The sequence below is a fragment of the Anabrus simplex genome, chromosome 5 (genome assembly GCF_040414725.1).
Source record: "Anabrus simplex isolate iqAnaSimp1 chromosome 5, ASM4041472v1, whole genome shotgun sequence".
NCBI classification, from domain to species: Eukaryota; Metazoa; Arthropoda; class Insecta; order Orthoptera; family Tettigoniidae; genus Anabrus; species Anabrus simplex.
The window spans coordinates 132,177,542-132,192,371 of NC_090269.1; the positions used below are offsets into that span (position 1 = coordinate 132,177,542).

At 41.2% G+C, this 14,830-nt stretch overlaps 1 long non-coding RNA gene across 2 annotated transcripts in view; it reads right to left on the bottom strand.

Moving 5' to 3' along the window:
- Positions 1-512: 512 nt before the first annotated feature.
- Positions 513-14,830, bottom strand: part of LOC136873848 (uncharacterized) — a 204,222-nt gene continuing 189,904 nt past the window's right edge. The window contains exon 5 of one of the 2 annotated variants that reach the window (XR_010860183.2): positions 513-1,343. This is a non-coding gene — a long non-coding RNA (uncharacterized lncRNA). The remainder of the gene's footprint in view (positions 1,344-14,830) is intronic. The other variant, XR_010860182.2, reaches the window with a different exon arrangement.

Here is a 14,830-nt window from a genome sequence, read left to right on the forward strand (position 1 = left end):
TTTATTCCCACAGGAGTTCTTTTACGTGCCCGTAAATCTACCGACACGAGCTGACGTATTTGAGCACCTTCAAATACCACCGAACCTGCCAAATTGGGGTCAGAAGGCCAGCGCCTCAACCGTCTGAGCCACTCAGCCCGGCACTGTAAATATTGTAAATATCTTTTGGTAACAAATAGTCAATATTGTAAAAAATGTATTCTGCAAAATTGTAAATATCTAGTTATAAAACTGTGTAAATATTGTACACATTTTAAAAATTTCACACCACCTTGTAAAAACTCCATTATTCGTGTATATAACTATACATTTTGTAAAATCTCCATTATATACTGTAAAACTCCATAGTGTAAAAACTCCCTTGTATATTGTTAAATTCCATTTCCATGTATACAGTTCAATAAAAAAGGAAGAAGGAAACAGGGTAAAATATAGAATATAACTTGTAATATTGTAACAACTCATTTTATATTGTAAACATACATCTGCAAAATCAAAATGTAACTCAGAAAATCATACTATATTGTAATAACACAGATCATAACCACACTGTAAAAATGGAAACCAAATCTGAACAGAACTATGTCAAATCCTGTAAAATTCAATTGCACAATTTTAAGCACTGAATAAAGCACTTAGCCAAGAGACCGAAACACCCACCCACCTCCTTCATCGATTCAAACCTCCCCCACCCACCTCCTAACTCCATCAAATCTCCAAACTCCGCCGAATCTCCTGGCCAGAGAGAAGGCGTTACCTTCTAGTTGGCCCGCCCCTCTCCTTCGCGGAGGGGAATGAAAACCTTTCCTAAATCCTAGTCACATCGTACACACTTCGCTGTGATTGTGGCCAAACTTCAGTAATGGAGAAGGCACTACGAGTACAAGAAGTCAAACCGGAGTAACAACAATACACAGCCCATCAAAAATACCGTGTACAGTAAATCATTTTCAAAATAAACTTTTCTTCACGACCTGTTCCCAAATTTATTAGGGTCAGATTTACAGCCGGATGCCGTTCCTAGCGTCAACTCTATGGGTAGCTACAAGTATGTATTTACTACAGACTGTGTATGTAGGCCTCATACGGTGTGTGAGATATGTATTAAGCCGAAAATGAGCACACAGGCCCCGAGAGAGAGGAATTAACCACCCGGCCGGGAATCGAATCCAGGGCCCTCCGAAGAGAAGGCCAGTACGCTGACCATTCAGCTAAGGAGCCGGACTTTAAACAGAAACCCTACAGACATTAATTTCACAATTCAGTTTTCATAAGAGTCATTTCAGGTAAACATATTCCTTGAGAGTTGTTCTTGTACTCCTCAATGGTTAGAAGCTGGGATTCTGAAAAAAAAAGAACGAAAATAATTATATATTTTATAGAATAAGACTAATACAATGCGATAAGCACAGACATGCACAACATTAATACAATTTCGCCAAAAAATGAAAATTATTCAAAACATGGAATACTGTCCTTGTTTTGCTATTTGCTTTACGTCGCACCAACACAGACAGGTCTTATTGTGACGATGGAAAAGGGAAGGTTTAGGAATGGGAAGGAAGCGGCTGTGACCTTAATTAAGGTACATCCCCAGCATTTGCATGGTGTGAAAATGGGAAAGCACGGAAAACCATCTTCAGGGCTGCTGCCAGTGGCGTTCGAACCCACTATCTTCCGGATGCAAGCTCACAGCTGCCCGCCCCGAACCGCACGGTCAACTCGCCCGGTCTGCACATATTTTAATGCTACAATATATTTGTTCCTAAACAGTTTAGAGCAAACAATCACAGCAAAAATCTAAGTAATAATAAGAAATATGAACCTTTTGGGTTATTAGGTCATGTGTGTGTGTGTTTGAGTGCAGTGTTTCGTCCACAGCGTGCCAAACTTTATAAAAAAAACCTTTAAAACCTTAAGCATAACCGTGTTTTACATAGGCATTGTCCATGAATGTGAATTATATCTTAACGAATAATTAAAAAAAGAATTTCAGACACAACTTTTATTAAATATTTCAGAGCCTAGGCAACACCGCCAGTTAGTGAAATGATGACATTTAATTATTGCTTTGTCCGGCCCCGCGGTGTAAGGGGCAACGTGTCCGCCTGTCACCCGGCGGCCCAGAGTTCGATTCCCGGCGGTTTTTAGTTGTAAATGATTAACATCCCTGGCCTGGGGACTGGATGTTTGTGTCGTCCTTAATGTCCCTTTCCTCACATTCAACACTTTACACTTCCGCCATTCACATAATACACGCAGGTTCCCCACGTATGGTGCAAGTAGGGGCGAAAGATCTTCATAGGTCGACGCCCCGAACAAATAGCATTAAAAATGACTGCTCTACTTGAAACACAATTGTTTGTGTTACGGAGTTCTCCGTGGTAGTTAGAGGTGAAAGAAGGTGCGGGGTGGTGAATAGGTCTCAGGCTACGAAATTAAAGTGAATTTAAATTTTTTTTTTTTGCTAGGGGCTTTACGTCGCGCCGAGACAGATAGGTCTTATGGCGACGATGGGATAGGAAAGGCCTAGGAGTTGGAAGGAATCGGCCGTGGCCTTAATTAAGGTACAGCCCCAGCATTTGCCTGGTGTGAAAATGGGAAACCACGGAAAACCATTTTCAGGGCTGCCGATAGTGGGATTCGAACCTACTACCTCCCGGATGCAAGCTCACAGCCGCGCGCCTCTACACGCACGGCCAACTCGCCCGGTAATTTAAAATTTAACAAGGTTATATTTTCTTTTCAAAATCAAGAAATAACAAATATGGCAGGTATAGAGTAGCAAGGCAACAAAAGTACAATTACAGTATTTACAGGATTTGGGCTTCGAGCCCCGCGATCACAATCCTTGAGCAATCAGCTCAGTTTTACCCCAAACACAAGTGTCAACAGAGAGGGGAGAACCCCCATTCATACCTAGGAGCACTTGCTCCAAAATACACAGTAAGGCCTCCTTGAGGCGCGCAGAAAACAAAATTTTCGGGAAAAGAGCAACCTGCTCTCAAAATTCAGGCCTGTCAAAGGCCACACCTAATTCTACTTTCAAGCTGTCCTCTCAGGACATATACACAGGGGTAAAATACCCAACCTACTGAGGTCTGTTAAATGACAAGAAGGTTAATTACATGACCTCTAAACCAACAATTTGGGAGGAGGCGATTTGCACTCCTAATGTATTTGTTTCAAAACCTAATTTGGCTCTAGGCCACTGATGCAAGGGCTAATCCCATACTAAAGAGGTGACTTTAGAAATTGACAAATTTACATAATGTTAAGGAAGAATAGGTTGAGAAAACAAGTTCACCTCAAAACAATATGAGTGGGAGCTCGAGAGTGATAAGCACTCTCTATCCCAATATGTAGTTTAAAAGATAGAATAGATGCAAGTTCCTTTACATTTAAGGAAGGTTACATAATGGAAAAACTTCGGACCCGCCCCGAGAGTTAAACTGCTGAGCAAGCAAGAAAAGAAGTAATTAATCGGCCATTACCTGGTTGTTGACTGCCGCCGAAGAAAGAGGCGCTTCCCGCCCCCTGCTATGTACTTTACACACGAAAAGATGGAACAGAAGTGGCCCGGAGACCCTAAAATCAGCAGTTTATATACTCTCTTGGAAAGTTCGAGGCGTTAGGGGAATGAGAACACCCTCCCACAAACTCTTTATTGGGTAGGATACAGCAACATATTCAAGTTGGGGGAAGATACATCCGATTGGTCAGAAATTAATAAAAGAAATTCGGGATTGGCTAAATACAAAACAAGGGGAAAGAGAGGGGTATACAGCCAACTTAAACAATAACAGAAAGAAATTTAACAAGAAACAAACTTTTGAAATAAAAATTTCTCCAAAAAAATAGTTCTTTCACGTCGCACTAGGGTGCACCATTGTAGTTTTTCAGTAGTGTCCTCTAGAAGAGAAAGTTCACACTTCTTACTACAAGCAAAACAAAAAAACGTCGAAAATGACACAGTTCAAAAACTCCAAAATTTCCAGGTAGTGACATCTTCTGATAAAGTAGAAAATTAACACCGTAGATAAAGTTCAGACTTCCTCCAGCAGAGGAGTTTCAAGTGGCGCACATTTTTAAACTAGCGTCGTGGAGGTGTACCGCCCGGTACAGACCTCCCCCCCCAAAAGTTCCCCCAGGGGTGACACTGGCAATTTGTTTGGAAACAAGTTTCAAGTTTTGATGTTGATATGGAGATTAATTGCAGAAGTATTTATAGGATTTTCTTAATGTGGTTTGATTCAGTTTCAAAATTTTTGTTGTGACCGGCGAAGTAAAGTCTTTATGTTTGTAGAAGTTGAATTCAGAAGGAAAACTTAAGTTTTTAAAGTTGAGGAAAATTTTCTAAGTCCACCAAATATTGCAGTAGAATACCCAAGAAAAGGTAGTAAAGTTGATCAGGAATGTCCATATAGTTGATGTTGATTAAGTTGGATGGCCAGACCGGCCGTTGCAGCTTGCGTCCAAAGGCGGCCGCTCGGACCCCACAAGTACCCTGAGATACCGCTCGCCCGCACTATGAGGGGAGCAGTGGTGTTGAAGCACGCCGCGCCCGCGGTGAACATATACAGGCTGCGGGCAAGTAGCAGGTCGTGCGCCGCACATCAGCCTTGGCCGGGAGGAGGGCTCCGGCTCGCCGTGCACATGTCGTCCTCGCTGGGGCCGAGGGGGCCCTTCCTCTAACCCAGTCGCGGCACGGCGCCGCGCGGCTGCGGAGGCACTGAAACATTAAAACTAGGCGGCAGAATTTGTTGGACCATCATCTTTTTTTTTAGGGCACAGGCTTGTGGAGAGGTTGAGGGGCCAGCGGCGTGCAAATATCCATGGCATTAATTAAGCCACTGTATAGAGTGGAGCAGGAGACGGGAGCGTGGTAATGGCCGTGGCAAGGACAGGATGGCAGTTTAACGGTTCGGGGCTGGTTTCACAAAAATGCTTACATATAAAACAAAATACTATAGAAGGGGCAGAAAGCCTTAAAAGTGAAACTCAAAAAAAAATATAACCTTCATATTCCTTTCAAGATAATATGAGGCAAGTTAGTACAGAATTTATACAGGTTTCACCTGCGACAAGTGAACCCTAAATATCCTCTCGGTGGCTGGATTGCTTAATAACAACGTAACCGGCGTAAGGAAATCGAGAATGACGCACGGCCCATGGAATCTGGGGGCAAGCTTGCCCGCGGGAACAAAATTCTTGACCATTACTTGGTCACCTACCTTCAAAGGGGTGGGTCTCCGTCCACGATCATACCTTTCCCTAACCTTTTCATGAGGCACTTTAAGATTGGCTTTAGCCTTCTTCCAAAGATCTTTAATGTTGTCCGGATCTATTGTCTAGGGTAGAATGTCACTCAGAGACCAGAGGTTAGAGAGCGGCGTGTTGGGAACAAACTTGAACATCAAAAAGGCTGGAGTAAATTTATGTGATTCATGAACCGCCGAATTCAAAGCAAAAGCTAACCAATGCAGGCACGTGTCCCACCTGGAATGATCTTCATGATGATAGGCAATAAGCGCGGACCTGAGATTACGGTTAACCCGTTCAGCCAGAGATGGTTGAGGGTAATAAGCAGATGTAGTTACATGAGAGATGGACAAGTCAAAACAGAATTTACGAAAAAGATTTGATGTGAACGCCTTAGCATTATCAGACAAGATTGGCACGGACCAAAAGAAGCAAAAATAGAATTTAGGCAAGTAATGGTGGACTGAGCGGTAGCCAGCTTAGTCGGAAATAACCAGGAAAATCTTGTAAAACCATCTACGCATACCAAGATGAACTTGTTGGCATTTCCCTTTGACTGGGGGAAGGGTCCTACATAATCAATATACAGGCGTTCCATGGGGCGCGACGCTTGATGCGAAGACAAAAGGCCTACCTTGGTGGACATGGTTGGTTTACTAAGCAAACAAGATTTACAAGCTTTTACTAGTTCACGGATTTCACCGTCCATACCTTTCCAGATGAATCTTTCACGAATCTTTTCACGAGTTTTAAAGATTCCAAGATGCCCCCCTAATGGGGTCTCATGATAGTATTTGAAGATCATAGGCACAAGAACAGCTGGAACGACAACCTTCATCATGGGCAACATAAAACACCATTCCTCAGAACATAAGGGACAACATGTTCCCCAGAAGAAAGGGTTTCCATTATCGGAGCCAGCGTCGGATCTTCACGTTGGTATTTCTCGATATCCCTAAAGAGCATGGGAGCATCTGTTAAGATGGCATTAACATCAGATAGTATGGACTCGGAAGGTGATGAACTGTCGACCGGTTCATGGGTCTCGACGTCGTTGGAAAACATACGGCTGAGTCCATCAGCAACAACATTTTCGGTACCTCTGATATGCCTGACATCGAATTGGAAGGCAGAAATACGGATGGCCCAACGGGCTATACGGCCAGTACGACGCGGCCTACCTAAGACCCAGCTTAAGGCTTGATTATCTGTCTCCAGGTCGAATTTGACATGTTCAAGATAGAGACGGAACTTTTCTAAGGCAAATAAGACTGCCAAACCTTCGAGCTCATAGATAGAATACTTGGCTTCTTGAGCCGACAAGGTCCTAGATGCATAGGCGATGGGTCGCCTCCCTAGTTCAGTCTCTTGAAGAAGGACTGCAGCTACTGCTGACGACGATGCGTCGGTTTGGACAATGAATTTCTTTGAGAAATCAGGCATAGCAAGTACAGGGGCATTACAGAGAGCTAATTTAAGATCTTCAAAAGCGGCTTGTTGAGAAGGTCCCCACTCGAATTTGATGCCTTTCCTACGAAGAAGGTTTAAGGGCGCCGCTCTATTAGCGAAGTTAGGAATAAACTTCCTGAAGAAATTCACCATACCAATGAACCTGGCGATACCTTTAATGTCCTTGGGAGGTTTAAAATCACGGATGGCATGTGTTCTAGAATGATCGACTGCTACACCATCAGGTGACACAATATGCCCTAGGAATGACATAGAGGGCTTAGCAAAGGCAACCTTGGACAACTTGACAGTTAACCCAGCCTTACGAAGGCGATCGAGAACTTCTCGCAGATGATCTAGATGTTCTTCAAAAGTCTCTGAAAATACGACATCATCCAAGTAGTGATATAAGTACTCAAATTTGATGTCGGAGAAGACCCTATCTAGTAGCCTAGTGAGTACAGCTGCTCCCGTGGGGAGCCCGAAAGGCACGCGGTTGTATTCGTATAAGTTCCAGTCCGTGGCAAACGCTGTAAGATGTTTAGACTCTTCGGCAAGGGGAATTTGATTATAGGCCTGATTCAAGTCCAAGATAGTAAAGAACTTGGCCTTACGAAACCATGAAAAACAAGAATGAAGGTCAGGAAGGGGCACGGATTGCAACACCACCTTCCGATTGAGAGCCCTATAATCAATGACAGGCCTGAAGCCCCCCTGGGGTTTCGGGACTAGAAAAATAGGCGACGAATACGCCGACTTAGAGGGCCTAATAATACCATCCTTCAACATCTGATCGATGATTTCTTTCAGAGCCTTCATTTTAGGTGGAGATAGCCTATAAGGTGGAAAACGGACAGGAATCGAATCCGTGACCTCAATTTTGTATTCAATAAGGTCAGTAACACCAAGAGTATCAGAGAACACCTCTGGAAACGACTGACACAACTTACGAATACTATCAGCCTGCTCCTCAGGTAGATGTCTAAGGTCTAACAACATCTCATCCTGGGTAGGCGAAATAGATGAACATGATACAGAATTACACTTTAACAAGGGAATTTTACAATTGGACGCAAATTTGAATGTGCACGACCTGCTCTGGAGATCGAGCACAAGACCAGTATAGGAAATGAAGTCAGCTCCCAATATAATGGGGCAAGACAAGTGCTTGGCCACAAACAATTTAATTTTCCATGTAAATTTAAAAATACGAATTTTGACATGTAAAGAACCTAGAATTTCTAATGGAGATGAATTAGCCGAAACATATTGAACAGGAGATGAGACATAGTCAGGTAGTTTACAAACAGATTTCAATTTAGAATACCATTCAGCCGAAATAATCGAACAAACACTGCCTGAATCTAAGAGAGCTGTTACAGGTTCATTATTTAACTCAATCTTAAGAAAAGGAACAGGCGCGGGGAAACCCGCCGCAATCCTAAGACACTCTTTAGGGCATTCAAAAGACGAATTTGAAGACTGATCGTTCCCTGAATTTACAACCTGTTTACCCGGGGCTGAGTCTCGGGAAGATGGATTAGTTGACTCAGCCGAAGCCACTAGTCACTTTTGATTCTTGTTGGAAGTTGCACCAAAAGTTGAGCAGGAGGGGGTGCTATTTGAATTTGGGCAATTTTTGGCGATATGTGAGAACGCCCCACATTTAAAACAGCCTTGTGATGAACCAGCCCCATTCCTTGTCCCACTCGACTTGATCAGTGGACACTTATTGCGAAGATGGTCAGGCGACCCGCAAGCATAACATTTACGGGGATTGACTGGTCGGCGAGGTGGAGGCCGAGGATTACTAAAAGAAGGAGGGGGTTCTTTCGCGACACGCAAAGAATCGGCGTATCTAACTCCTTCCGCTGAGACGGCCAATGCTTCAAGTTCAGAGAAAGTTTGCGGGCACGCCGCGAAACACAAATATGACCTATAGGATGGTGAGATACCTTCCACAATGGCTTGTACAATCTGATCCTCAGGGAAGTGAAGAGCAAACACCCTAGTATAAAACTTAATGTCCTGTATGAAATCAGCCAAGTTTTCATCCAAGCGCTGTACACGATAATAGTACTTCTGAATCAGAGATGACCTCGCGCGAGCAGGAATAAAATTTGCAAGCAAGTGTGCGTGAAAATCTTCAATAGATGACTGTTCAGCTATGGCTCTAACTATTTTGTCGGAGAGAATACCAATTGCATAAGGATAGATGATTTGCAAAATTTGACATGGGGAAAGTGAAAACACAAGGGCATGATCCTGAAATTCAACTAGAAATCTTAAAAATGAAATTACTTCACTGGTGGTATTAACGGAAAACTTCGATATACCTCTGAGCAACATTGCCAATGGATGAGGCAAGCTGCTGAACCCGGGTGACATAGTAGGTAAAGGTTTCAGTGGCAAGGAAGTTAATTCAGAACGTATATTATTCAATGAGTTACGGCGTTCAGACTCGTCCAATGGGGCAGAGATAGTTTGAGCAGCAACGGTTATCCTATTGACTTCTCCCTTAGGAGGCTCTTCCTCGCTACCTACATTCATCGTGACGGGTTGATCAGTTTTGGGAGGAACCTCCCCAGTTAACAATTGAGTGACCTTGCTAGATAATTCAGAAATATTTTCAAGCAGCGTACTAGCTTCCTTCCTCTGAACGTCATTCAACTTTAGAGACAACAGATCGTTAACTCTATTTGAAAAATGAAACAGCCTGGCTTGCACACGTTTGATTTGATTAGGAGAAGGATCATTTTCATCAAAAAAACTAACTATAGATGCTAGCCCAGTAATATTCTCGACGATCGTGGAAAGAGAGTCGTCAATTTCTTTCTCTCCCAAAGCGGGGATGGAAATGGGCAAGTCAAGGGACTCTCTAAGCTTGTTGGAGTCTATCGCAACCGTGCCTCCAGATTGCACATTTCTGATAGTTAACTCATAGATCAACTCCTCCTTGCGCAAATAGGTAAGATGGAGAACATCGCGAGGGCCGGGCATGATGACAGAACAATGTTGAAAAAGAAAAAAATCAAAAAAATTCCTGCAACTGAGAAAATAGTTAAAGTTGTAATCAAAGCAATGTTTAGCCGTCAAAAGGGGCTAAAATGAGACCCATTCAACCACGCTCTGCTACCACTTGTTACGGAGTTTTCCGTGGTAGTTAGAGGTGAAAGAAGGTGCGGGGTGGTGAATAGGTCTCAGGCTACGAAATTAAAGTGAATTTAAAATTTAACAAGGTTATATTTTCTTTTCAAAATCAAGAAATAACAAATATGGCAGGTACAGAGTAGCAAGGCAACAAAAGTACAATTACAGTATTTACAGGATTTGGGCTTCGAGCCCCGCGATCACAATCCTTGAGCAATCAGCTCAGTTTTACCCCAAACACAAGTGTCAACAGAGAGGGGAGAACCCCCATTCATACCTAGGAGCACTTGCTCCAAAATACACAGTAAGGCCTCCTTGAGGCGCGCAGAAAACAAAATTTTCGGGAAAAGAGCAACTTGCTCTCAAAATTCAGGCCTGTCAAAGGCCACATACACAGGGGTAAAATACCCAACCTACTGAGGTCTGTTAAATGACAAGAAGGTTAATTACATGACCTCTAAATCAACAATTTGGGAGGAGGCGATTTGCACTCCTAATGTATTTGTTTCAAAACCTAATTTGGCTCTAGGCCACTGATGCAAGGGCTAATCCCATACTAAAGAGGTGACTTTAGAAATTGACAAATTTACATAATGTTAAGGAAGAATAGGTTGAGAAAACAAGTTCACCTCAAAACAATATGAGTGGGAGCTCGAGAGTGTTAAGCACTCTCTATCCCAATATGTAGTTTAAAAGATAGAATAGATGCAAGTTCCTTTACATTTAAGGAAGGTTACATAATGGAAAAACTTCGGACCCGCCCCGAGAGTTAAACTGCTGAGCAAGCAAGAAAAGAAGTAATTAATCGGCCATTACCTGGTTGTTGACTGCCGCCGAAGAAAGAGGCGCTTCCCGCCCCCTGCTATGTACTTTACACACGAAAAGATGGAACAGAAGTGGCCCGGAGACCCTAAAATCAGCAGTTTATATACTCTCTTGGAAAGTTCGAGGCGTTAGGGGAATGAGAACACCCTCCCACAAACTCTTTATTGGGTAGGATACAGCAACATATTCAAGTTGGGGGAAGATACATCCGATTGGTCAGAAATTAATAAAAGAAATTCGGGATTGGCTAAATACAAAACAAGGGGAAAGAGAGGGGTATACAGCCAACTTAAACAATAACAGAAAGAAATTTAACAAGAAACAAACTTTTGAAATAAAAATTTCTCCAAAAAAATAGTTCTTTCACGTCGCACTAGGGTGCACCATTGTAGTTTTTCAGTAGTGTCCTCTAGAAGAGAAAGTTCACACTTCTTACTACAAGCAAAACAAAAATACGTCGAAAATGACACAGTTCAAAAACTCCAAAATTTCCAGGTAGTGACATCTTCTGATAAAGTAGAAAATTAATACCGTAGATAAAGTTCAGACTTCCTCCAGCAGAGGAGTTTCAAGTGGCGCACATTTTTAAACTAGCGTCGTGGAGGTGTACCGCCCGGTACAGTTTGCAAAGAGTAATAAACACGTGGCGGCAGTTCGGCTACAGAAACATGAGAAATGAGCAGTTGCTGCAAATCTACATGACCCAGAACATGAAGTATCAAATACACAAAATTCTCTTCACCATTTTATACACACACACACACATCCAAAACTGATAAAACTTAATATTTTAGAAACTAGAAATTTATAGATATAAATTAATAGATCAACACATGATCAATGATAAAATTAAAAATGAATATTTAAAAAATATTAAACTTAAGCAGTAACTGTATATTTCTGAGACGACACACACCTAAAATTGACTCAACATAGATGTAATAAATTCATAATGCACATAGTCCTTATTCCTAAACAAAGTAGTTCAATATTCTTTGGACCTCCAATGAAAGCTTAAAAATCGCACGACCGATTTTTGTAGCGTACTCCTCTTGCCAGCTCACTTGAAATTAATACACCCAGTTACCAGTGAAAATTGTACACGATAACATTCTTGACAATACAAAATGAAATAGTTGCTGATATAAAATATCGTGCAGCCTGTTCCTTCAGTATACAAACTTCCTGAGATCTGTTGAAAACCATAAGTTAGTGTTGTCAGTTATTATTATGGTATTATTATTATTATTACTATTATTATTATTATCATCACCGTGTCTCCGTGGCTCACAGAGGAAAAGGAAGCGTGTGGGGTGAATGGCTGGACAGGGGATGACTTAGAGCAAAAAGTTACTTTAACAAAATTTGGAAATTTTATTTCTTTTATTTCTTAAAATTCAGATAGAGTAATTTAATAATGATAACAAGAAACAGAAGAAATTTTACTTGAGGATATTCACAATAAATAACGAGCACGTCAGCTCCAACAACACATTGGTCTTATAAGTCCTTAATCAGGTACAAGATTAATTGGGAAAACTCCCAGTCGTTAATCTACATATGAAAGAGCATAATTGTTCCTAGCAGGTACAATATTACAATATACACACAGAGGCTAGCCTCAATCAATCAGTTGTTATTTACAATCTTAGTTCCACTGGTAACCCCCAGAGTGCCCTACTTCATAGTGTTCATACACAGGTTGCCACCAGGATGGGCTTATCCATCACAAAGTTTCACACTCAGTTTAAGTACTGTTCCTCAAGGGAACCTAAACGTGGACACAGTTACCCGAAGAATCAGAAGGAAAATTCTGGGGCATAATTACCCTTACTGCAAGGCCTTAGGAAGGAAAAGAAACGGTTGCACAAAACAGGCCATTAACAAAAGGCAAGGAGGCGAACCACCAGCACTACCGTACTTAACGAACATTCGGGAAGAGACAAGAACCTAAGTGGGTTTAAGACCCAATGACACAGAGGCTAATCCCATATTAAAACGGGTGACAAAACGGGGAAAATTTAAAGGCCGAGACAAGATGTAAGCAATTTAGAGGTTGAAAACTTTAATCACCCAGCTCAAAAGTAGAAGGGGAGAGTACCGAGGGTCACCACTCATGCTCCCTTACATTAAACATTTCTCCAGTAGGGAATATAAAGAGAGTCAGAAGACTGCGCAGAAGGTCCTACATTTCACACAAAAAAGAAAATATTTCATATCAGATTTTAAGAAAACTGCTGACATCTTCCTCTCAAACACACGCCGGCACAATCACATGTTTAGCTAAATTCTTCCATTACATTTTAGCGCTGGATCTTCTTCAAGCCGGCCGCATGGAGAAACTACATGAAAGGAACAATAGAAGAACGGCCGTGGCATGTCCTCGGGCGGGCTGGGAAGTTCCCCGAGGTGGCTTAGTCATTCCCTTTCAGGTAATACCAAAGGCGCTGCGACAAGGCTGGCGGTCGCTTGAGCATGTAAAACACACACACACACACACACACACACACACACACACACACGCACACACACACACACACACACACACACACACACACACACACACACACACACACACACACACACACACACACACACACACACACACTCTCTCTCTCTCTCTCTCTCTCTCTCTCTCTCTGAACTTAATTTCTTGTCACATTCCATACCTCATGGAAAAAGTTATTTAGTTGCAGGTAGGTAGATGGATTGAGAGAAACTAACATTGAACTTTGTAAATCTGAAGCCATCTCTTTTCTCTTTGGACTCAGTTAATTTATAACTGTTAGTTTCTTCTGTCTACTGAAAATAATTTGAGTAATCTATATATATAAAATAGCTTGTCCTGACTGACTGACTGACTGACTGACTGATTCATCATCGCCGAGCCAAAACTACTGGACATAAAGAGATGAAATTTTGGGGATATATTCATATTAAGACGTAGGTGCTCGCTAAGAGAGGATTTTTTGATATCCCTTCGCTAAGGGGGTGAAAACGGGGGTGAAATTTTAAAATGAGTTGCTCTAAATCTCAAAACTTTAAAAGTTTACAGATGTAAAAATTGGTATTTAGAATCTTCTTTAAAAATAAGGAAACACGTATTTTTTTGTTTTCAGAAAATCCCAATACGAGGGGTGAAAAAGGGTGAAAATGGGGAAAAATGGGTTGAATGCCTTTAATCAGGATACCGGTACCTATATCTCAGAAACTGAAGATATTACAGACCTGAAAATTGGTACTTTTGATCTCTTTTAAAAATAAAGAAACACGTAATTTTTTGTTTTTGGAAAATCCAATTAATGGGAGGGTGAAAAGGGGGTGAATTTTTAAAATGAGTGAATCTATATCTCCAAACTTTTAAAGCTTGCAGATGTAAAAATTGGTATTTAGAACCTTCATTAAAAATAAAGGAACACGTATTTTTTTGTTTTCGGAAAATCGCAATAGGAGGAGTGAAAAGGGGCTAAAAAGTGGTTGAATGCCTTTAATGAGGCTACTTATATATCGGAAACTGAAGATATTACAAACCTGAAAATTGGTGTTTGGGATCTCCGTTAAAAATTAAGAAACACGTATTTTTTTGTTTCTGGAAAATCCAATTTAGGGGGGGGGTGAAAAGGGAGTAATATTTTAAAATGAGTGTATCTATCTCAAAATTTTTAAAGGTTATATATGTGAAAATTGGTATTTAGAAACACCTTTAAAAATAAATAAACACACGTATTTTTTCGTTTTTGGAAAATACAAATATTGGTGGGTAAAAAGGGGGGAGGGTAAATTTTTTAAAATGAGTGTGTATACATCTTAAAACTTTAAAATTTACAGATGTAAAAATTGGTAGTTAGAATCTCCTCTAAAAATAAAGGAAAACGTATTTTTTGTTTCCTGTAAATCCCAATAGGAGGGGTGTAAAAGGGTGAAAAATGGGTTGAATGCCTTTAATGTGGATACATATATCTCATAAACGAAAGATATTACAGAACTGAAAATTTGTATATGGGATCTCCTTTAAAAATAAAGAAACACGTATTTTTTAGTTTTGGAAAATAAAATTAATGGCGGTTAAACAGGAGTGACAAATTGGGTGAATTTTTGAAAGACTATATCTACAGAATCTCTTGGAAACGTAAAATGTTACAGA